This window comes from Sciurus carolinensis, chromosome 3, assembly GCF_902686445.1.
Source record: "Sciurus carolinensis chromosome 3, mSciCar1.2, whole genome shotgun sequence".
NCBI lineage: Eukaryota > Metazoa > Chordata > Mammalia > Rodentia > Sciuridae > Sciurus > Sciurus carolinensis.
The window spans coordinates 123,791,499-123,813,755 of NC_062215.1; the positions used below are offsets into that span (position 1 = coordinate 123,791,499).

The following is a 22,257-nucleotide window of genomic DNA, read 5'->3' on the forward strand; positions in this document are numbered from 1 at the left end:
AATCTTTCTGCAGACCTTTCTTTATCTATAACATCTCCATTTGTCATGTATGCACTAGTTATGCCATCGAATTATTAAAAAGAACTTGTACTTACTGACTAAAGTTGTATGTGCCCTGCTAATTTTAAAGCTTGATTGTCTATTTTTCTGAGGGGAAAAGGGTGTGTAAGTCAAGTTGCTTTCTCAAACACAACCAAGATAATTTTCTTAATGCAAAATGGTACCCTTAATCCTGCTCTGTGGCTTTCTGACTACATGGCTTGAATCTTTTAAATGATTTTTTTGCCAAAATATCATTTATATTAAGTGTTACAGTTACAATGAATATATTACAAATATATTACAGTTACAATGAATGCTACAGAATTTTATGTCCAGTGGTAGTTGTGCCCTGCACCATTTCAATATGGACAGAATTATTCTAAAAGACAAGTGGTCTTTTCCCTAACAGACTCTGCTTAGAAATGGTTTAGTTTGGGAGTTGAACTTAACACATCTGCAGCGACAGGACAGCAACAACTTCTTTCCAAATTGGTGCTTGGTTCCTCACTCTTGTTTGAAACTGCCAATGACTCCCTCTACTTTCAAGCCCTACTGTTGTGGGCCAAACTGAGGATCAAAGGCAGTCATGTGGACAATTAACTGTACCTTACACCAAAAGGACATGTTTCCTGACTTCTATATCCAAATTTGTCCAACGGTCAGGAAAATTCTACTGCAAATCTTGCTTACATCTTGGCTAAAAACACAAGTTGTGAATCACCCACAATCACTAAAATGGGCCACAGGAAATAAATCACGTGGTCTTCTACCGAAAAGTTAAACAACTTCATCTCCACATATGGTGGTCCATTAACAAACCTTTCAGTTCTCCCCTCTCGCTGACAAAATAAATTCAGTATGAAATACAATTTCTCTTACCGTTAAAAGGAACCGTAGGAAGGCATGCTCAGGGACACAGGCAGAGAGAGAGCAAGCAAGACAAGAGCCAAGAGAGAAAACCACCCCTGAACAGGCATCATCTTCCAAAGCAGACGTGAGGTCCTGCCTGGGCAGCCATTTTGGACCAGCTCTGGCCTGTTCAATGTGACACACTGAGTCAGAGGCAGACGTCCTTCTGCGGTATTCGCTTCCTGCCTGATTAATTCGTTGTTTGTTCCTTCCTCCTTTGCTACAGAAAAAGAAACTAGATTGGCTTTACTTAAGAAGAAAGCAAAGAAAAAATAATAAATTTTAAAATAATCAAATGTCTCTCCTCCCCATGAGGCATAATACAGCATCCGTGCGGGGAGGGCACCTCTATCCAGTCAGCAGCCCCCCAGCATTCCAGATGCCTCAACAACAACAACTCACGGAGATTGAGATTCCTCCACAAGAATTCTTTGAAAGCATCACTCTCAATTCTAAGTATTCCATTTAGTAATAATAAGAAGGGTTACTTAAGAAATAAAAACTCTTAAATGCATTGATAATTAGTCTAAGTGATCCTCATTTATGGAACATTCCAGAATTCAGGGACAAAGTAACAAATGTAGATAAGAAAGCTAAGCAGGTCAGGTGTGTGAAGGCAAATGAGGTTTCTGTGTTTTTTAAATTTTTTTGTAGTAGTAGATGGACCTCATGCCTTTATTTATTTGTTTTTTTTTTTTTTTTTTTTTAATCTGGCGTTGAGGATCGAACCCAGTGCCTCACATGTGCCAGGCAAGCACCCTGCCACTGAGCCACAGCCCCAGCCCCAACAAATGAGTTCTGAAATGTGAGCTGGGTGCCTAAGTCAAGATAAATTACACACAGTGCAAGCTGGCTGCAGATCCATGGCTTTTTAGGCCCAAGTGTTTTGTTTCCACCTTCCATACTTAGTAGGGTAACAATAGCTCTCCCAGAAGATGCTTGACAACAGCATTTAGAAAAAGAGGATTGTCAGAAGGAGTCAGTTTTTCACTTTTAAACGACTCTTAAAGGTGGATGCAGTGGAACATGTGAGGACCACACTGTATCAGAACCCTGAACTTATGTATGGAATAATCTGAAAATGCTCAACTTTTTCTTGGCCCACTTGAAAGATTTAGGCTTACATTTGCAACACATACCACATAACTCTGAGAAAACACTATCAACTGAAAGAATGAAAAACAGAGGCATATTTCAGAAACTAACTTTGTGTGTGATGAGTCCTGATTCTGCTGGGTTCAGAGCAAAGACGTGAGTAAGCTACGTAAAGTTACCTGCAAAATGAGAGGCCTGCCTACACCAGTGGGTCTCAACTCCGTCACTGTTGGGAGATGCTCAGAAGCATTTTCAGCTGAGGGTGGGGAGAGGTGGGTGGGACTGGTGGGAAGAGGGGCCTGTGAGGTTCAGTGGGCGGGGCCAGGAATATGAAATTTCCTGTGGTGCTCAGGGCAGTAGTCCTACTCCAAATACCAGAAGTGCTCTTACTGAGTAGTACTGGGATGGATGAGTTCTAAGGTTTCTTTCAAAACCTGAATTCTCTGAGATACTAGTTGAATTTCAGGGGCAGTTTCATGATGCCAGGCCAGGGCATAATTCCTGGAAGTGGAGCATCCAAGGATTGGTGACTGAAAGTCCTCTCTACTTTGCCTGGAGCCATCTGAAGGCAAGAGCCACATTCCTCTTGTCTGGAGTTCAGGGGACACTTAATACAGAAATACATACAAGAATGAGGCTGGACAACATCAGAGGTCTGCAGCTATCATCAACTTCCTCCTCCACAAACCCTTGGGACAACCGAAAACTTGATCAACTCAAAACTTAAATGCCTGAGTGAATCTTTGGGGAAGTCTAATTATAGCTGGATATAAAAAGAGAACATGGCAATGATGATGATTTCGCTACAAATTTACAGAATTATTTTGAAGTTCACTAGGTAAGGCACCCCAAACACACACACACACACACACACACACACACACGGACTCAGTACACGCACTGATCATGGCTATTCCTGTCCATTAGTGAAAGCTCAGTAAGAAGGCAGCATGTCACCTAAAGCCATTAGGCCCCAACAATGCAAGGGAGGAACTGTGTAGAGTATAGATTTGTTCCACTTATAATGAAAACTTGTAAAAGCAGTTAACATTGGACACATTTACAAGGTGACTATTATGCATGACAGGACATAAATCAGATATTATTCCTCCTCTGCTTAAACCCTTCCAATGGTTTCTCATTTCACTTAAAAAGTTCAAACTGCCTAGACCCACAAGGAAGCACAAGATCTGCCCCTCCCTAGTCCTTAGATTCTATCTCAATGCACCTCTTGCTAATTTACCTTTCAGCCCTTTCTGTTCCTTAAATGCACCAAGCTCATTTACATCTTGCCAACCCTCTTGCTGGGGACACTCCTCTCCTGGTTCCTTCTCATTTTTCAGATATCAGCAAAGATGCCCTCCAGCATGTCCCCTCTCTGCGTTTGTTCTCTATGTAGCAAATGTCCCTGATCCATGTTTTCTTAATCACTTTGAATGTGTCTCCTCACTAGATACAATTCAAGCTCCATGAGAGCAGGAGCCTATCTGTCTTGTTTTCTGCTGTCATCTCAGCATCTACTACAGTGTTGGACTCCTGGGAGGTGCCCAAAAAGTGTTCACCAAGTGAAAAAGAAAATCCTATCTCTTACACAGGCTACCATAATATAACATTCCTTTAAGAGCTAACTTTTGTTCCTCCTTAAACAGTAAGTGACAAATGCCAAGACCAGACTTATGCCTTCATGGGGAAAAGCTGTTAACAAGAGATTTTCCAGGGGAAGGTCAGCAGGTGGGTTCAGCACTGTGTGTGGAGTCATGCAGTATGGGTGGCTTATATCCCTAGTCAGTGGGGAGAGAAAAATGGGTTAAGAAAAACAAACCAATCAGGAAGATGGAGAGGAAATAAAAAGATAAAGGAAACAGGCAGGAAAAGATGGAGACAGGGAGAGATCACATGGGTGGGGCAGAGTTCAACCACATGACCTTGTGAGGCCACGTATGCAATGCAGGACACACAGGTGTTGAATGTAACAGAGATTCTGCCCTTCTTCTGTGAAGCCATGTTCCCAGATCAGGGTCAGCTCTTCCAGTAACACCCAAAAATCAATTATGTTCCTGTACGCCAATGATGAATCAGCTGAAATAGAAATTAGAAAAACTATCCCATTCACAATAGCCTTAAAAAAATATTTGGAAATCAAGCTAACAAAAGAAGTGAAAGACCTCTACAACGAAAAGAGGAATTTTATATTCCATGCAATAGAAAAGGAGGAAACACTTTCAAATTTATTCTGTGAAGCTAGTATCATCCTAATATCCAAACCAGACAAAGACACACCAAAGAAAGAAAACTTCAGACCAATATCTCTGATGAACACAGGTGCAAAAATTCTTAATAAAATACTGGCAAATTGCATTAAAAAGACAGTGCACCATGATCAAGTGGGTTTCGTCTCAGGAATGCAAGGTTGGTTCAACATAAGGAAATCAATAGATGTAAGTTACCACATAAATAGACTTAAAGACAAGAATCACATGATTATCTCAACAGATGCAGAAAAAACATTTGAAAAAATACAGCCATCTATTCATACTCAAAACAGTAGAAAAACTATGGATAGTAGGAACATACCTCAACATTGTAAAATCTATGTATGTGAAACCCAAAGCCGACACCATTCTAAATGGAGAAAAACTGAAAGCATTCACTCTAAAACCTGAAATAAGACAGGATGCACTCTTGCACGACTTCTACTCAACATAGTTCTTAAAACTCTAGACAGAGCAATTAGGCAAAAGAAAGAAATTAAAGGGATACAAATAGGAAAAGAAGAGCTCAAACTCTCTCTATTTGCCAATGACATGATCTTATATTTAGAAGACTCAAAAACCTCCACCAGAAAACTTCTAGAATTCATAAATGAACAAAGTAGCAGGATATAAAATTAATACTCATAAGTCAATTGCATTCCTATATACAATGATAAATCAGCCGAAGAGAAATTAGGGAAACAATCCCATTCACAATAGCCTCAAAAAAAAAAAAAAAAAAAAAAAAAAAAAAAACTGGGTCTGTGAAAGACCTCTACAATGAGAACTGCAGAACACCAAAGAAAGAAACTGAAGAAGACCTTAGAAGATGGAACAATCTTCATGTTCTCGGATAGGCAGAATTAATATTGTCAAAATGGCCATGCTACCAAAAGCGCTATATAGGTTTAATGCAATTCCTATTAAATTTCCAATGACATTCTTCATAGAAATAGAAAAGGCAGCCATGAAATTCATTTGGAAAAATAAGAGGCCCAGAATAGTCAAAGCAATCCTTAGTGAGAAAAGTGAAGCAGGAGATATCACAATACTAGACCTTAAATTATACTACAGAGCCACAGTAACAAAAACAGCCTGGTACTGGCACCAGAACAGACATGAAGATCAATGGTACAGAAGACACAGAGACAAACCACATAAATACAGTTATCTCATACTAGACAAAGGCATGAAAAAGATATATTGGATAAAAGAAAGCCTCTTTAACAAACGGTGCTGGGAATACTGGACATCCATATGTAGTAGAATGAAATTTAACCCCTCTCTCTCATCCTGCACAAAACTCCTAGATCAAAGACCTAGGTATTAGATCAGAAATCCTTGCACTTACTAGAAGAAAATGTAGGCCCATCACTCCAACATATCAGGTTAGGAATCGACTTCTTCAACAAGACTCCTAAAGCGCAAAAGTAAAATTAAAAAATTGATAAATGGGATGATATCAAACTAAAAACCTCCTTCACAGCAAAGGAAACAATGGAGAGCATGAAGAAAGCCTACAGAATGGGAGAAAATCTTTGCCACCTGCACCTCAGATAAAGGGTTAATTTCTACGATAACAAAGAACTCAAAAAGTTTAACACCAAAAAAAAAAAAAAAACAAAAACCCAACAAAATCCAAAAAAACAACAAAAACAAATAACGTAATCAATAAATGGGCAAAAGAACTAAATAGACATTTCTGAAAAGAAGATATATGAATGGTCAAAAATTAATGAAAAATGTTCAACATCTCTAGCAATTTGAGAAATGGAAATCAAAACTACACTGAGATTTCACCTTACTCCAGCTAGAAAGGCAATTATCAAGAATACAAGTAACAATAAATGTTGGCAAGCATGTGGGGAAAACATTCCTGGTGGGACTGCAAATTGGAGCAACCACTCTGGAAAGGAGTATGGAGATTCCTCAAAAAACCAGAATGGAGCCAACATTTGACCCAGTTATCCCACTCCTTGGTGTAGATCAGCACACTACAGTGACGCAGCCACATCAATGTTTATAGCAGTATAATTCACAATAGCTAAGCTATGAAACCAACAGATGAATGGATAAAGAAAATGTGATATACATATATATATACACATATATATACACACATATTTACACATATATATATGCACAAGGTGTATATATACATATATATACACATATATATACATATATATATATACACACACACACACACATATATATGTGTATATATATATATATGTATATATACACACAATGGAATATTACTCAGTCATAAAGAAGGACTTTATGACATTTACCAGTAAATGGAAGGATCTGGAGACTATTATTATGCTAAGTGAAATAAGCCAATCTCCTAAAATCAAAGGTCAAATGATCTCCCTAATATGTGGAAACTAATGCACAACAAGGGAAGGAAGGGGAAGAACAGAAGTTGAATGTATTAGACAAAGGAGAATGAAGGGAGCCAGGGTGGGGCGGGGATAGGAATAGGAAGACTGGAATGAATCTGACATCACTTTCCTATTTGCATATGTGAATACACCACAGTGAATCTCAACATCATGTACAGCCCCAAGACTGGGATCCTAATTTGAATAAGATATACTCCATGTTTATATAAATACGTCAAAATAGAGTGTACCCTTATGTATAACTAAAAAGAACAAATTTTAAAAATGAGGAATTTTAAGGCTGAAAAGACCGCAGAGATCAAAGTTCACATCATCATTTATAGATGAGGAAATAGGACTCTGGAGAGTTGGGTCCTATAATCTGCCCCTATCACACAACTGGCAGCAGGGCCATTGCTATCTTAAGCTCACATCAGGGCAGAGGGTGATTTCACCCAAGTCCTTTCTATAAGCACGAGAATTGGCAGAAGGAAGAGGGGTAGAGAGAAAAGGTGTCACGTGAAGGCACAAAGATGAGGGCAGTAGTTGTGCCATTGTGGCTGTTATGGTCAAAGGCCCATGAGAAGTGGAAAATAAAGACAATCACAAATCTGGACTCGAAGGAGAAATTTAGAAGCCTACATCTTCCCCATTCAATACACACATCAGTCTGAGCTTAGGATAGAGTAAAATAATAATCAATAGGATCTTGGGTCATCAGGTAGAAATATTCCATATTAATCTATGACAATTTAAAAAATGGCAGACAGAAGATTTTAAAACAAATGTGTATGTCTCACCAGTCTCAGAAAAGCAGTAAAGAATCATAATCACCCCCCTCCTGCAGTGGCTCCAAACCAAACCTACTGAATCGGTCCAACAGTGACCAATATGAGAACATCAGGGTGTATTTTTTTTTCCAGTAATTCTGGTCCATCAAGTACTGTTTCCTACCTGCTATAGTGCAGTAGTTTCACCCTGATAAAGATGTTTACAATCCTGTATTTCCTCAAACACCTTCTTCAATAGTTAAATGCCCCTCTTACAGCTTTTTAAGGGAAAAAATAAGCACTACCAGGTTAAATGTATGTGTCTAGTATAAGAGGAATCTATTTTTAAAAAAATTTTTTTTATTTTTTACAGACTGTATTTTGATTCATTGTACACAAATGGGGTACATCATTTCGTTTCTATGGTTGTGCACAATTTAGACTCAGACGATTCGTGTAATCGTACTTGTACATAAGGTAATGATGTCTGTCTCATTCCACCATTTTTCATACCCCCCTCATTTCCCTCTACATAATCTAAAGTACCTCCATTCTTCTCTCACCCCCCCCACCCCATTATATATCATCATCCACTTTCAAATGTCAAAGTATGGGGGCTGAAAGTGGATCAGTGGTAGGGAACTTGCCCAGCATGCTTGAAGCCCTAGGGTCCATTTCCAGCACTTAAAAAAAAAAAAAAAAAGTTAAAATATGGGAATTGCGTGATTTAAAAGAGCAGCCATAAAGGAACAATCCCCTGCTCCACACAGTGATCAGTATTATTAAACACAGAGAGATTGATCATTTAAATTCAGAAAAGAAATTAAAACCAAGTTTTGTAAAACAAAAACAAACAAACAAATAAAAAAACACAAGTTTTGTAGTATTCCAGGACCTGTTAAATTAAATTGGTGTAATACTATTGGGGGGAAATGTGCAATATGTCTGATTATGTTTTGGCACTTAGCAACCATTCCCCTCTTTTTCCTTCTATTTTGTGTGGAGACTGCCCTCTTTCAGTCCATGTGGCTCCAGAGGCATCCACTCCCAAGCAGATATATGAGAAGCATGTGATTCAGGGCTGGCTAACCAAAGTCTTGCATTTACTTGACCCTAGAGACTTCTTTTTTGATGATGGCCTGTGAAGTCAAGGAAACTTGTGGCCAGAGGCGAGTACACTTCCCGAGGGACCATTCTGGCATCAGATCAGTGAGGAGGTAGGACCTGCCACACTCACCTTTTGTTATATTGGGTTTGAAACTGAGACCAATACAATAGAAAACTGGGATGGAGAAGAATCACGTCCTGATGTTGTTGACTGAGCCCTGAACCTATCTATACCTGGAGCTAGCCCTGTTTCTAGACTTTTAAATTTACACAAGCAAACAAATTCTCCATTGTGCTTAAGCCAGCACAGCCAGGTTTTCTATCACTAGCAATACACAGAATCTTAAGTGATGAAGGAACTGGTACTAGAAGTGAGTACTGGACGTAACTAATCCTGAAATATGCAACCGGCTGGGGACGGCTAGTGCTGGCTCTCCTGGGCTAGAAGGTGGCAATCCTTGTTATCTGACAGCAAAATTGCTAGCTATGCTGCCACCTATTGAATCCTCGGTCTAAGACCATGAGCCCACTGACGGCACATCCTTAAAGGATTCAGCAGAAAACACTTGGGATGTTGGAGTATCCTCTCGGAAGATCCACAGGAAAGAGATAAACTTAGACCGAAGCCTGACTTGGAAGCACAGAGGGGAAAAATACATCTCTTTAAATAAATGGGTGAGAACTAAATAATCTGGAGGCTTGTGGAGTGGGAAACCCAAATTCTCCCTGCTATGCTGACATTAGATAGGGCAGGGACCTAAGAACCATATCAGAAAACAAGTCAGGAACATAGAAGTCTGATTCCTCCCTGTCTCTCCAAATTCATTGTTTTGTTATTTCATTTGGGGGGAAAAAAAGACAATTACTTTCATTGTGACAGTGGGATCCACCTCATAAGTAAGGAGTAAATTACAAAATGAGGAATCTGGACTGGAGGTAGGCGTGGACCTGCATTAGCAGTTTCTCTTTTGTGGGGCAAGAAATGGTAAGTGCAACTTGTTACCTATTTCTGAGCCTGGATGTATGGGAAGATAGATGTATTTGTTGCTTTTGAGTTGTCCAGTATCCATCCTCCTAAATGACAGTAACAAATTCAGATTTGGAAAGAGGTCCACTGACCTTCCACTCTGGCCTCATCGGGGCTAACTCTACTGACTCCAGGAATGCAAAGCGAGCAGCCCTGGTTAGGCAGAGCCTTGGAGTTCCCTGGCTACAGTGACTGCTGCAGACAGGAACACAGGGCTACTTCTGAACCAAGGAGATGCAGTGAGATTTATTCTAAGACGTGTGGGGACATGGCTGCTAGTGTCATGGCCACATTATTAACCCGTGGAGGCTGGGAAGGAAGCCAGTGCAGTGCGTGCTCATGGGAAGATGGCTGAAGAGGCAGAGCGAACGATGCAATGTGTGGACGTCATGTGGTTCTAATTCAAATAAATTAAAGTGAAGCAAACTAGAAATTCGAAAATTATATATATATTATATATATTTTATTTATATATAAAATTATATATATAGCAACATTATTACAAATTTTTAGGTGTAATGATGTTAAGGCAGTTATATTGTATTTTACAAAAAGTCCTTCATTTTTAGATATTCATTCTGAGATATTTGTGGATGAAGTGACTAAACGTTTGCTTGAGTCATATGGAAAAGGGAGGAGGTGTGGGGAGGTATCAGTGAAACAAAAGCAGTTGTAAGATGATCATCTTCAAAGCTGGGTGAGGAGTACTGGCAGTTCAGTTTACAGTTCTGTCTACTTTTCATAGGTACTTGGAAATGTTTCCACAAGGAAAAGCTTAAAAAAAAAAAAAAAAAAAAGGACTGTGGTTCACTCCCTTCTCCATCCACTAGAGGCTGTTGAAGATGTTTGCTCACTCAATCTGAAACCTGCTCAGACTTGGGGAGTTAGTTATCTCGTACTTCTCAAAATGATCTCTGCAGTGTTGGATGAACTGGGATAGAGACTGAAATCTCTCCCATCAGGATTCAAATAGTTCTTCCCAGAAAAGGATTAAACTCCCCAGAATTGAGACCTATTAAGTAACAAAAAAATAAAAATAAAAATTCCAACTATCCAACCAAGGAATGAAAGAAAACAACCATTCTTTTGGATTAGGACTATCCAACAGAAATATAATTTGAGCCACATGCGCAATTCTTGATTTTAAGTTAGCCATGTTACAAAAGTGAGAAGAAACAATATCACACTATTTCAAAAAGAGTACTACTGCATGTACCAAGAATGTTTTTTAAACAATTATTAATAAGGCATTTTACATCCTTTTTATCACACACAGTCTCCAGAAATACGTGTATTTTACTACTGATGGCATTTTAAGTGCTCCAGTGCTGTTACCATACTGGGCAAAACAACTCTAGACAGCGCAGGCCTGATGGGTGTGGGCCCGTCTGCTCATCTGCTTCCCTGGCAGGATGCCCAGATGGCAATCAGCAGATGCTCCATCAGTGTCAGTCCTGGGATAGTCCCGTTTAGTCCAGAGTCAACTGTGGGCCATGGCTGTAAGTTTTTAAGAAGAGTGGCCTGGAGTCATTCAGGACATTGGCTAGGTATTCCTGGGTTTGTGGCCAGCAGGGCTGAAGTCACACTGGCTGCTTCTTCCTGGAGTCCTAGTGCTGATGATCCCACTACAGTATATGAATCCTCAGCCAAGAGATACCGTAGCATATAATAGTTTGAAAATGGAGGCTCAGAAGAAATTCATGGACGCTAAAGCCTCAGTGGCTTTCCACTTTACACCAAGTGTAGACTGCAGTGCTCGCCATTTCCTGTCCTCTCCTGCCCTTCTCCAATTTCTCTCCATCTTCAGGTGTCTGCGCTTGCTGTTCCCTCTTCCCAAGGACACTTTTCTCTTGCTGTCCACATGGCCAGCTCCCTTACTCCATCTGGGTCAGCCACTGTGGATGCAGGATCTGCTTTTCCACTGGAGAGGCAGCTCCCTGAGGGCAGGGACCTTGTCTTGTTCACTGCTGTCTTCCCAGCGACTGTCTTCCACAGTATCTGACATGCTGCTCGGGAAATGTGTGTAAATGGATTTTAAAAGCTTCCCACTCCATGTTGCGTTTCATCCTTCTCTTAACCTAGGACTGAAGTTTTGTTGCCACACACTGGGCTCTAGACAGGGAAGTGACCAGGCAAAGCAGAAATGTCCTGGGTTTGCTCCTCCAAAAAGACCTGGGAATGGGCTGGGGAGATAGCTCAGTTGGTAGAGTGCTTTCCTCCTAAGCACAAGGCCCTGGGTTCGATCCCCAGCACCGCAAAAAAAAAAAAAAAAAAAAAAAAAAAAAAAAAAGACCTGGGGAGGAGTTTGCTTCTCCTAATCTGTGGTGATCTGTGGTGTTACAGGACCACCATTCAAAAGACCATGTGGAAGACCTGCCAACACATTTAGCAACTCTTTCTCAAGTAAGGTTATTTTCCAGTGTCAGGGATAGGAAAGGATCTTACTTAAATTAGAAAGTGGTGAGGTGACTAGCTTGGAAGAAGAAAAGGGGAACCAACTCAGGGCTGGAAAAAGAGGCCCCAGGACTATCTAGAAAGAATGTCCCTGTAAGGTTTCACATACTCCTACTCAACAAACATGTTTCTCTGTCCCTGGAGCACCCAATGCCCAGTGCCCCAGGAGCTGAGGATGCAGCGGGAGCCTTGTCTCTCCATACTCTGTGGCAGTGCATGATCAGGAGAAACAGAAGATGAAAAACAAAACAAAACAAACACAGAAATTCTGAAGTTGGAACATCACTCGCTTCATTTCTTGAGGGAACAATGCTTTTCTCATGTACAAAGACCATTCATGTTTCTTTTGAAGGCAGTCTTGTCATAGGTAATGTAATTAATTGCAAAAATTTCCCAGTTGGTCACCGACATCCAATACAAATGGCCCCCGGGGGAAAACCCCTGTGAAATACAGGAGTGATTCCTTTACAACCCAAGGGGCAAAAGATGGAAAGTCCCGTTTCATATCCTGCCATGTATATTCTTGCGCACACACACTGGGAGACGTTACTGGCAAGCAGAAAGCAGTGCATTCCTGTTGTTGTCTATCATTAGGTTTGAAGGCAAGTGAGGAGCCTTTACAATTATTTCTGGGGTGGGGACAATGGCCATCTAGGTCCTTATTCAGACTTCTCTGTAGCCCAGTGGTTATTCCGTGTCTCTTTCTGGGTGAAAGAGCCACAAGGACATTGAAAACCTCCCCAGGCTCCAGGAAACAAGGGTCGGTAGGGCTCGGCACCTTCCGGCCTGACATCACCTGCCTGAACACTGCAGGAAATGCTCGGGGACTGGAGATTCCCCTTGGGGCCTCTGACTGCGCATGAGCCAGGCCTGGCTGGTGACACTTAGAGATACTTGCAACTGCTCTGCGCGTGAACAGGAAATGAAGGGAATTTGTGGGTGCCACAAGGAAGGGAAGCCTTCCTAGGATTCAGAAGATTTGAACTGTATTATACCAAACTGTCCCACTCAGTAAAGAATTGTCCCATATGATCTTCAAAGATCCGGGTGGTCACTGATGTCGGTGAAGAAACTGTTCAGAGTTATCTGAGCCTAGAGCTTGACTCCAGTTGATATATAAACTCAAAGTAATTACAGATACGCCTGGACCATCAAAGGTAAGACTGGGAACATATGTATTATATTGTTGCATTTATTTCTTGAATTTCCCATCAATGAAATTACTTTTGTTCAGATTGTAAGAGTTGCCAGAATCAAAATGAAGTCACTGTGTCAGCCCTAATAACAGCAAAAGTAAGTAAAGCCAGGATTCTGGAGGAAGGGTTATTATGCTTGATCGCCTGATAGTAACTAACCACAAAGACACTGCCAGAACCACGAGCTCACAAGAGGCTGCCACCACCCACCTTATACCAAAAGGACTTCTGCAAGGATGTCTGCCCAGTAACTGTTCGTTCACCCTTGACTGACAACACTCTTGTGGCCAAAGGTTATTATTTCAAAATAGCTGAGGTAAATCCTCATTTTTGCTTTTAAAAAAACTTCCCCTTACCTCAACTCCTTTGAATTCACCCACAGTTTACAATGGTGGGGTGTGTTCCCAATGCAGGGCTCTGCTATTCCAAATGAATATCATATTTTTTCAGAGAATCTGGTTGTTTGTGTGTTTTGTGGGTTTTTTGTTGTTGTTTTTGTTGTTTTAGGTTGACAAGATGTTTACCATGAGTTATTCACCCCCTTTGGAAAATCATGTGCCCAAGGACATTGCCAATTGTGGTTTTTAAGCCTCTAACAAGAGTTAATCTGTAGTGGTAGTGGCCACGTTCAGTGATTCTGTGTATAGAAGCAAACACATGACAACTTACTTTGTTTTGTTTTTTAATGAGCTGTACCTGATGATTTATAAATTGCACTTATTTTATTAAAATGTTGCTTTCATTTTGTTTCCTTTTAATTAAGATTGCAGTGATTTTTATTTTGGATATTAGGTGTGAGGTCAGAGCACATCATGTATGAGGTTCACTGAGAATTGTGGAGGAAGCATTAAAAAATATTGTTATTAAAAGTGGCACTGGGTCAGATGAGGCTGAGAGTCACAGCTCCTGATGGTTCTGGGATGTTAGGCATCCTTAGTATTGTTTGGGGACTTGCTCATCCAGTGGGAAGTGGAGAGAGCTGGGATCCCCCCAGCTGCTACCTCCAGTCCTGGGAGGGATTTCCCATCCATTCCCAAAGGTGTCAGAGGCCTATGTGCTTTTTTCTCCTGTTTCTTAGCAGATTGCTTTTCTCAGTGGCTTAGCCAAAACAGAATTTGTTCTACCCAAATGACCCCAAATTCCCTCCAAGAACTCTCCCCCTCCCATTTGGCTGCTCTGGATTCTCTAAATGACTGACTGGGAAAACAGATTGTTGGAAAAACACTTCCAGGTTGTCTCTAATGGGGTCAAGACCCTATCAGGTCACAGGAAAGACCCTAGAAAATGCCTTCTGCTTCCAAACACGCATGCAGGGATCAGAAAAGGTGCACTCACAAAATGATGAACTCCACCATTTTGCGTGGGTATTTTTTTGTTGTTGTTGTTCTTGTTTTTTTTTGCTTAGTACTGACCAAATGACTCCTTCCCTGCAACACAGAACTGCTTAAGCCAAAGTCTGGGACCATACTGCCTGCTTCACATCCATTCCAACAAAATGATCAGTTGGTGGCTTATGTAAAAAGCAGCTCCATGACTACATTTAAATATTGACTAGTTTGAGGATAACAAACCACCAACTTGAGGTATAAAAGCCACATGTGGTGTATGTTTTGTAGGACATCCACAGGAGGATAAATGGACAGAGTTAGTAAGAGTCAAAATGGTCTCTCCCTGCCAACACCATTCTCCACTAAATAAATAAAAAACAAAATAAAATTAAACAATAATTAATACCCCACCTGTGTGAGACTCTTGGCTTTTGGGTGGTAGATGTGTCCTGGCAAGGCTGCCTAAGCATCATGGCCAAGGCAAACATGTCAGAATAACCTGATATAACCTCCACCATGGTCCACACACTGTCCAGCCCCTGACCATGGCTTCTGTTTCCACAGATTTTTCCTTCAGATTAACTTCTCCAACCTTGAGGTCCCTGATATCCCTGCTTTCTTCCCTTTACCTGATTCTACACTCAATCCCCTGATCTTCTTCTCTAGCCAAAAAGAACGACACACAAAGCTGTAGTTTCCTCTCCTAGGATTAGAGTGTTATATACAGTATGGTCTTTTTATCTGCTCACCCTCCCTGCGTGTCTGTAACTGCACTGTTAACTAGTGAGCAACTGTGCTAGGGTTCCTAAGCGCAGCAGTCATTTAAGAGACATACAGCATCTATCAGGTGCCCAGTACATACTTAGATGTTGGGGATATTAAAATGATTCAACAAACAAAACTCTCCTCCCTCAAGGGAGGGAGCTGATGGCATGAAGGAAGAGAATAAATCTGTTCCCTATGTGTGCAGAGCAGGTGTTCATTTGGGTTCAGTTTATATGTATCTTACATAGAACAGCCTCACCAAGAACACTGCCACAGGGTCATGCAGGCTGACTTAGAAATAAATGTATAGTGGGAGTTACTTGTTTCTATCTGAAAACTGAACACATGACAATTTTAATTTTCATTTCAATGGTTCTCATACTTACAAACATAATTGATGGTACACTGCTAGGCCAGCCCACAAAAGTCTAATTAATTCATAAAGTGACTAAACTAAAATTTCAGTTTCAGGTCCATCACCTCTATGGGAAGAGGGGAAGAAAGAAGGATTCATTCATATTTTGTGGTGCCCAGCCTGGGTTTCTTCCCCCTCCCCTCACCAGCTCTGAACTCTCTGGACCTCACTGGGAACCCTGAAGCACTCCTATGCCCAAATGCTTTTACCTCCAGATCATAATTTTATCTCCTCCCTGGGATAAGATGATCTCACTGAGTCACCAGAAGGAAATCAACTTGTTGTCTTTTATTGTAAAAAAGCGGGGAGATGTGTAACCCAAATGATGCCAACTTTGTTGAAATAAAAGAAGATACTCAGTTGGAGATGGGTACAATATAGTTAATGTTTTAGAATTTCCTTCCAATGCTTTTTCCCTCTCAGTTTTGTTTGTATAAATTGTGTTCTGTTTGAGTTTTTTTTAGTGCTGAGATCAAACTCAGGTCCTTATGCATGCTGGGTCAGTGCTTTACCACTGAGCTGCCCTCTTCCAGCCCCTTCTCTGTGTATTTCCAAATGGAATCAGACTCTGTGTGTATGTGTCCTTCACATTTCCCCATATCAACATTCTCTTAAGATAACTTTAGTAGTTGAATATTTCATTTTACAGATGTCCTATTATCTATAACTTTTAAACTTTTAGAATTAAAATAACACCCAAATTCATTATTATAAATTCTACTATGATTAATATACTTGTATTTAGATGTCTGAAGTCTAACAATAATTTCAGATTACTTCCTTAGGATAAATGTATTACATTACAATGAAAGGAACAGAGTTTTGTTTGTGCATTTGCTTTTAAATCTGGATGCATATGGTTAAACTGCTTTCTCATGGTGTTAGCTAGCATACCGACCCATTTCTTTTCAATATGCCATTATTACTTTTCAAAATCTTTGATAGGTGTAAAACCGTATGTATAGGCTGCTTTAACTTTCATTTCTTTGATTAGTAAGATTGACAATATTTCATACATTTATTATGTCCTCTATTATTAGTACATTTTTATTAATGAACTGTTAATCTGGATCTTTTTTTCCTTTTATTTTCTTTTTTGTTGTCCTGGGGATTGAACCCAGGGTCTTGCACATGCTAGGCAAGTGCAAGCTGAGTTATATTCACATCCCTTGGATCTTTTTCCTCCCATTTGAAACAAAAGGTTACTGAAAAACTCCATGATTTCTATTTTTCAGAGATAGGGATCAAACCCAGGATCACATGCAAGGTAAGCAACTGCTGTACCACTGAGTTCACTGCCAGACCGCTCCATGATTTTTCAAAAACAAATATTTAACTATTGGGACACTGGGTGGACAGCAGTGACCAGTTCTGTGAGTTCTTAAGCAAATGTTCTTCAGTCAAGGGCCACTTTAGGTGTTCAGCTATGGCTAGTTTTGTGCAGTCTTTGAGAAATATTTCCATGCCCTATTAGGCGGGGGTGTGGGACTTCTAGGCACATCTCACTGCAGCTCTTCCTGTCTCAAAGACAAAGGCAGGAATGCCGGGGTTTATGTTATACACGTGCAGACAGGAAGCAGCCATATGACCCTGAGTCATCTTAATCTATCTTTCACAAGACCAAACTTCCCAGGAACCGAGGAGTAATTCAGGCTGACCTAACAAGTAGCCAAGTTTCCTTTAGCTTCATCACCTTCATTCACCAGTATGCACTATTTTGGAAAAAGTAAAAGATAATTTAGATTTTTTTTAAATGGTTGAAAACTTGGCCATCAAAACCTCTTTCTGAGCATTGGTCATTCAAAGTGACTCTAGTGATGTAAATGATGACTGACAGAGGACCTGGACTGCAATGACATCCTCTGGCCTCCTTTCCACCTGGCTCTTCGTAAGGCAAGACCTAAGATAGTAATGACCCTCACTTTCTACAGTTCTCACTCCTGGACTTAGAAGATGTTCAGTACAACCAAATTAGGCAGAGGCTTTGGGGTAGAGTGCCTGGCACATTCTAACACTCAACAACATGAGCTAGCATTGCTATAGTTAAGTGAGCTAAACTTCTCAGTTAGTGCTACTTGCTAAGGGGAAAATGAGCTGGCTGGGGAGGAAGGGCAAAACTGAGAGAGAAGACAAGGAAGTGGTTCTTTTTGTTTACAGAGGGATAATTAATTGCAATGTAAGAATGAAGAATTCATCACAATACCAGACCTCAAACTATACTACAGAGCTATAGTAAGAAAAACAGCATGGTATTGGCATGAAAACAGATATGTAGAACAATGGTACAGAAGACACAGAGACAAACCCACATAAATACAGGTATCATACCAGACAAAGGTGCCACTAGAGAAAAGATAGCTTATTCAACAACTGGTGCAGGGAAAAATAGAAAACCACATGTAACAAAATGAAATTAACCCTTATCTCTCACCCTGCACAAAACTCAACTCATGGTGGATCAAAGACTTAGGTACTAGAACAGAGATCCTGTGACTACTAGAAGAAAAAGTAGGCCCAAATCTTTACCATGTCAGCCTAGGACCTGACTTCCTTAACAAGACCCCTAAAGCACAAGAAGTTAAATCAAGAATCAATAAATGGGCTAGACTCAAACTAAAAAGCTTCTTTTCAGCAAAAGAAACAATAATGTGAAGAGAGTCTACAGATTGGGAGAAAATCTTTACAACATGCACCTCAGATAAAGCAATCTCTAGGATATATAAAGAACTCAAAAAACTTAACACCAACACCCCCCCCCCAAATAACCCAATCAGTAAATGGGCTAAGGAACTGGATAGACACTTCACAGAATATATGATTGATCAACAAATATATGAAAAAATGTTCAACATCTCTAACAATTAGAGAAATGCAAATCAAAACTAAGATTTCATCTCACTCCACTCAGAATGGCAATTATCAAGAATACAAGCAACAATAAATGTTGGTAAGGCTGTGGGGGAAAAGGTACACTCATACAGTGCTGGTAAGAAGGCAATTTGATGCAACCATTATGGAAAGGAGTATGGAGATTCCTCAGAACACATGGAATGGAACCACCATTTGACCCAGCTATCTCACTCCTGAGTTTATACCCAAGGGACTTAAAATCAACATACTACAGTGACACAGCCACATTAATGTATATAGCAGCTCAATTCACAAAAGTTAAACTATGAACCCAATCTAGATGCCCTTCAGCAGATGAATGGATAAAGAAACTGTGGTATGTATATAGAATGGAATATTGCTCAGCTTTAAAGAAGAATGAAATTCTGTCCTTTGCTGGTAAATGGATGGAGTTAGTGAATATCATGCTAAATGAAATAAGCCAAACCCAAAAAACAAAAGGCTGAATGTTTTCTCTGATATGCGGACACTATTTCACAATAAGGGGTGGTATAGGGAAGAATAGAGTAACTTTATATTAGGTACAGGGGAGTGAAGGGAGGGGAACGGGTATGGGGGAAGGAATGATAGTAGAGTAAAACAGACATTATTATCTCATGTACAGGTGTAACTGCATGACCAATGTGATCTTGCAATATGTATAATCAGAAAAATGAGAGATTACACTCCATTTATGTATGATCTATCAAAATGTATAAATGCATTCTACTGTCATATACAACTAATTAGAACAAATAAAATAAAAAATTTAAAAAAGAATTAAGAATTTGCTCTATTTGATATTTGATAAACATTAAATATGGATAATTTCAAACTCCATTTATACCATTTATCTACAATGAATTCTCAAATACATTGAGCCCTATTTCTAAATTCTGGCATTGATTCATTCAATTTGTCTTGGGTCCAATTTCATTCACTAATTCTGCTGCATTTTTTTGTGTAATTCCAAATATCACTAGACTCAATGAACATAAAATGTGGGGGAAAACGTCCACAAACTTTAAAAAGTTTCTCGTTAAAGTTAAGATGAACTGAGATAAGTAGTTGATTTTATGGTCATGGCTTGTCCTCATTTCACCTGGAGAGGGCTGTGGCCAATCAGTAAGTAGGTAAGTTAAAGATCTGATAGAAGAATGGGGAGCCACTCACACCGAATCCTACACTGCAAAGACCAGAACCTCTCTTCAGTCCACTTAGAGAATGGGTCCAAAGGCCCTTTGGGGAAGTCTCATCTGACTGGGGAATATGGAAGATGATGCTTATTTTCAAGGCTGCTTTATTCTAGTGGCTGAGGAATAAACAAAGAGAACAGTAGCAGTCTGTGAAAGTTTCCCCAAGGTGGCACATAATGAACTGAGAGGAAACAGGCCTTGAGGCCAGATCTGGTTTCTCTGAGTAAGTGAGAAAACAAAACCTGGATTTCTATCATTATGCCCAAGCTCAGCCACCACAAGATGATGGCACTATGACATGAAAGATACCAACACCAAGCGCCAAATACAGCTTCAGCAAAACTGAACACCACACAGAAAATGCTTGACATCTCCAGCTCGCATAGGAGGGGTATTCATGGAAAATCAGTGTGAAGATTAATGGGAAATTTCATTTTCCAAACTACAAAGGTTTCTGTACACAGAGCGTCCTATTCATCCACAGTTTCCTCCTCCTGAATTCAAAACACCTTCGGAGCACATTTCTAATACTCCTCGCGAGCACTGTTCACTGCATTTCTCTTTAACCTCCAATGGCACAAATCTTGAGATAAAGTTTTCATTTATGGTTTTCCCAAACCTAACCTAAATATCTTGAAAATATAGATGAGAATTCCTCAGAAATGCCACGAGTTACACAAAGATGAGAGTATCTCTGGTACAATAATAGCAATGTATAGAAATTCAAGCAATGAATAAAAACAACAGATATACTACTCTGGATCCATTAAAAACCACTATCACCAGGTGTGGTGGCACACACCTATAGTCCCAGCACTTGGGAGGTCTAGGCAGGAACATCACAAGTTCAAAGCCAGCCTGAGCAACTGAGCGAGGCCCTAAGCAACTCAGCAAGATCCTGTCTCTAAATAAAATATTTAAAAGGGCTGGGGATGTGGCTCAGTAGTTAAGCACCTCTGGGTTCAATTTCTGGTAATGAAAACAAAAAACAAACAAACAAAAAACTACCTGTGTATAATCAGTTTGAAAAATGAAGCTTTAAAAGTTTTTAAAAATTATGTGATTTTATTCTAAAATTCTCCAAAACAACATAAAAGACAGTGTTCAATATATTACTTAGGGAAGTAAATGAAACCTGCTATCACTTTGCCTGAAGTTCTGCTTTTTCAAAACTCAAGTCCTCAGTGACTTAAGGGTGACTCATCCTTCCTCCTACACAATAAGGAATTATATCCTTAAAAATATAAAATCAGAACTTCATAGGAATCAAACCAGTTTTAATGCATAAATCTGAGAATATAAAAATTACTATAAGCTTATTATGCTTTAAATCTCTAGTTCTACCTAGCATAAGTATAAAATAGTTAAAGGTTTAGAATTTACTCTGAGATACTATAAAATACTACTGCTTTCATGGCAAAAGACATTTATGAATTTATGGAAAAGAAGATATTTACAAAACATGTTAGTAAAAGCACTGTTTACGCTTGTATATCAACATTTAAAAGTATCCTATGGTTGTTCACTGATAAAAAGTATTCAAATCATGACAACAGGAAAGTTAAAAATGGTTTTAATTAAACTTGCATCTTCCAAAATTTGTCAGGACCAGAGAACCTGGACGTATCAAACATTACGTAGGAATCCATATTCAAACGAGTTCTATAAAATTCTCAAAAAGAGCAGGCAAAGATCATCTGAGGACATTGTTTTAGCCTAACCTTTGAGTATCATTCAAATAGGGAGCCAATGCCTGATACTCACAAAATGCAGTTTTCTACTGGGGAGCGCAGATGAAGACAGCCCACCCTATTACAAAAATAAATGGATGAGCGATCATTCCATGAACTTATCCTCTAACACGAAGTGCACAGTAAAGCTGTACTGCCATCCCTCAATTACCACTTTGCTTGGAAGCGATGGCAGGAATATTTCCCTCTGCAAAACTGTTCAAAGTAATGACTTGGAGGAAGTGGTATGCTGATACCAAGAAAAAAAAGAAAGCCCTCACACACAAAGATAGTTCAAAACGCATCTGCGTATGGCTCTGAGGAAACAAACAGCTCAGCTAATTTCAACTCAAAATAAACCCAAGAGACCAGTTTACCTTGGCCATGGCTACACACATACAGGAAAACTGAAGGTCGCCGTTCATCCAGTGATTCTGTTTTGTGCCAAAAGGGGTGAGAGGGAAGGGTTATTCATCCTGAGGTCAGGATGGAATAAGAGGAGATAGTTTCATCCAGGGGAAGCATGTGTATCCAAGTGGGCTTCCCTCCTTTGTCTCCATGGGGCAGGTGGGCTCCTGACTGCCCTAAACTCCATGAGACATGTGAATAAACTTTGAAATCAGTTCCTGAAGCCAATTCCAGATCAGAAGAATACGGTGTCTCCCTTGCTGAGGCCTTTCCATGGATCTTCCCTC

At 39.9% G+C, this 22,257-nt stretch overlaps 1 protein-coding gene across 5 annotated transcripts in view; it reads right to left on the reverse strand.

The window, feature by feature from the left end:
* Nucleotides 1-22,257, reverse strand: part of Wipf1 (WAS/WASL interacting protein family member 1) — a 117,737-nt gene that overhangs the window by 36,288 nt on the left and 59,192 nt on the right. For 2 of the 5 annotated variants that reach the window (XM_047545300.1, XM_047545305.1), the window contains exon 1: nt 922-1,110. The exons of the other annotated variants lie outside the window; for them this stretch is intronic. The gene's annotated coding sequence lies outside the window, so the exon portion shown is untranslated. Of the gene's footprint in view, nt 1-921; nt 1,111-22,257 lie in introns of those variants that run through there. 5 annotated transcript variants of the gene reach the window in all.